The 3,558-nt window shown below is 34.6% G+C and overlaps 1 protein-coding gene across 1 annotated transcript in view; it reads left to right on the forward strand.

Moving 5' to 3' along the window:
- Nucleotides 1-3,558, forward strand: part of LOC106868068 (secretin receptor) — a 725,176-nt gene that overhangs the window by 45,402 nt on the left and 676,216 nt on the right. The window lies entirely within an intron of this gene.

Below are 3,558 nucleotides of genomic sequence, written 5' to 3' on the forward strand. Positions count from 1 at the left end.
ATATATATATATATATATATATATATAGATACGTAAATATATATGTATAAATAATCGAACAGTTGACTCCCCATGCCACGAAACCAATGAGAGAGTTCAATATACATACGTGCACATACATATATGTATGTGCGCGTGTGTGTATAAGTGTATGTGCGTGTGTGTGTGTGTGTGTACACTGCGTGTGTAACCTCTGTTAGTACTCTTGACACATTCTTATAAACTAATAGTACTTTGAGGCGTCTCATAACATACCAGAAGTAGAGAAATGAGCTCAAACTTAAGGTATATTTACTTTTGAAGGCAATAGACATTGCCAAATAATCGAAACATTTAAAGACTCAATGTTACCTCTTCAAAACACTTAATAGCCATATGTTGTGATAAGGTTACTTGGCTAAAATTGAGCAAATGATTATGTTAATGAACTTTAATCACGCATACGTATGCCTCCCAAAATTCTATGAGAAACAGCACCTAAGTGCCCCTGCATGAAATGAGGTCGCAGCCTGTAATTCTTATTGATTTGGTCGCTTTTTGAAGATTCTCGAATATAATTTGTGGGTTATTTCTAGACTTTTCTGATAAAGCAGACTGCAGTAGTGGAATAAAATGTCCAAAACCCCAAACGTTACCTAGTCTTAATGTAAGGCAATATCATTTTCAGTAAATTGATGCATAATTTCCGTAATTTTGTTATTGAGAAAGTCAGTAACAAGAATATTTTCTGTTCTTCCTAGCTGTACACTATGGTATTGATGCTAACCTCAACAGATCTCTCAGTATAAGCATTTATCATGAAATTATCTTAACTCTTCCGAATATTTTACACAGACGTTTTGCATTCTCCCTACTTTGGCCGACTCAGAAATGTCACTGATGTATAGTATCTTTGCAGAACCTCACGACATGGATTCTTTGACTGTCTGTTCATTCACTTATCCTTAACTTTATCCGAAGTTCCTTCAATATTATCTGTATATTTTTTGAATGACCCTAATAGCTGTTTATCATGGCTACTTTTCCTTTTCATAAGTGTTTATATGCAACGATAAAAGGAGATCTCGTTATTATAAATTACTCTCTAATCTATGGGATAGAAAAATGTGACGTTTAGTGCTAGATAAACTACCTAGACCGAAATATTAGTTTCAATAGTGTAGCGTGTTTGTGGTAGGCTGGTGCTTTTTTCAATTAGCATCTCATGTCCGAAGCAATGGATTAAAGATGCTGTTCTTCGTAAAATGCTCTTCATTGTATCTTTTTGCTTCTAGAAAAAAATATAAAAAGAGAAGAAAAATTATAAGCAAATACATATTTGATACTCCCTTCATTCGGTCCTGGCAAATGATACACAATGAACTCAGGTTGAAGTCTCCTGAAGCCATACCACCATGTATTACTGTTAAACGGTATTGTCATGACCTTGAATTCAGAAGTGTTATTTTCTTGAAAGATAAAAGTGTGGATGACATTAATTCTTAGAAAAGATCTGTTTCATATGTATCGCGTAAAAGTCGGAAAAGATTGTTGCTACGTTAGAGGATCCTCTTATCTGTAGAGCATAGGAAAATGATGCACCGCACAAACACATACTGCTTAAGATTTCTGTCGCTTCAATCTCTCAAATGCTCCATTGTAAAAAGTTACATTGTGTTTTGTCGATCATTCTTGTATTGAGCCTATGTTCTATTTTTCTCAAAAATTTACTCGTTAATCAAAGCGTCTTTGTGCTGATAGCAAGGTCGAGATAGCAGAAATGTTTATTTTGTCTCTTATTTGATGATCATTTAAACGTTGATATGATAAAATTTAAAGACATATCCAAATACAATGACTTCTGCGAGTTGCAGTTGTACATCAAGAATGATGATTTTACTCGTCACGTTACATGAACGTTCAACACTTATAGCTGTATGTTGTTTCCCACTGACGGTGAACGAAATGTGGATGATCACTTTCAGCGTATGCAAGAATAAGTGTGCGAGTGAATCATAGTCTCTCAAAAGTTAGCATACAGTTATTATAGTAATATAATGCTATCCCGCTGAGAAAATTTCTCAAAGAAATAAGGTCACTCTGTCAGTAGCAATATACAAAGTATTACTACACAAGCACATATAAGTAAATCAAAGAGTATCAAAGACCCTTCTCGAGCCATAGGCTCGAATAGCCGGTTTTCAGGATTATGTGGCGTATATAACACCCCTTTGTCAGGACGCCGGTCTATCGCAGGATGACTTGTTATTGGGAGCTGAGTGGATCCAGGCAACGAGAAAGAACGTGTTTTGGTCAAGAACATAACAGGTCGTCCGGTACAAGAATCTTACGATTATGAGTGCAATACCCTAACACACACACACACACACACACATGCACACACACACATATGTATATAGGTATGTATGTATATTGCCCGATTTAGATAGAAATATGTAACAAATCCGTAGAATAAAATTCAAATTATATTACAAAACCACTTTCTTTTATTCAATTCTATCGATCCTAGTACTTGACAGGTAGTAATTTCATCGAATCCGAATGAATAAAAAGTAAAGTCGACCTCGATGGAATTTGAACTCAGTACATAAAAGCAGATGAAATGCTGCTATGCATTTTATCTGGTGCGCTGCCAATTCTTCCAACCATCGTCATAAAAAATTATGTAATATTAATACTTGTGTATTTATCTTCCGCAAAAGTGATGGGGTCCTATCTTATTTAAAAAAAAAACAAAAAAACTTGTTGCAATCTCACTCGAAGTTAAAATTAAGTACTCAAAATGCTAAGATACCTACCAATGCAATATGCTTGCTACATAAAGGGAAAAAATGAAACGAACTGAAGTGAGCTTGAATGAAAGTTATTGACAGTAATCCATGAGAGGTTAGCTTCTTATCCTCTCGATGTTGCTGGGGTTCTCGTTAAATCAGTGCATGTCAGTTTACTGTGTAATATACCTGATTAGGTTTTAAACAAGTTTCACTGGACCATTACATCACGTTCTGTAAATGAAGTTTGAGCGTATCTTTCCGCGGTAAAATTCTGAATACTCTACGTGTTTGTCAACATCATCTCTAACATGTTGTATAAGTCATTGCTGCATAATGGCGTATCTAGCCTAAAGTTGATTTGCATTAATAAATTTTGCTCACTTATCATGAAATATCGAGGTTCTTATGAAGAGTACGAATCGATCTTTGATATATACAATCCAATAACAGCAATGAATTGTCACCAGTTATTATATTCTTGTCAGCAATACCTGAACGCAATAGCAATGGACGATGTAGTCAAAATTTATGATGCATGACGTTGAGTTTCTTCTTTGCACTAAAATAATATTAAATTCAATGCTCAAACGCGGAAAACTTACTTCTGTACCATTTGAACCACATTCCTAAAAGCATTTAATGGCTAGTATTCTTTGTTCTTCGTTACGTCGGAAAGCCAAGTCTTATAATTCTGGAAGAAAAATCATTAATGACCATTCCTATTTCCTATCGAATGATTACTAGCTTTTATTAATATCGTTTTCTGGGAATATATATATATATA

This window comes from Octopus bimaculoides, chromosome 1 (assembly GCF_001194135.2).
Source record: "Octopus bimaculoides isolate UCB-OBI-ISO-001 chromosome 1, ASM119413v2, whole genome shotgun sequence".
Taxonomy (NCBI): domain Eukaryota; kingdom Metazoa; phylum Mollusca; class Cephalopoda; order Octopoda; family Octopodidae; genus Octopus; species Octopus bimaculoides.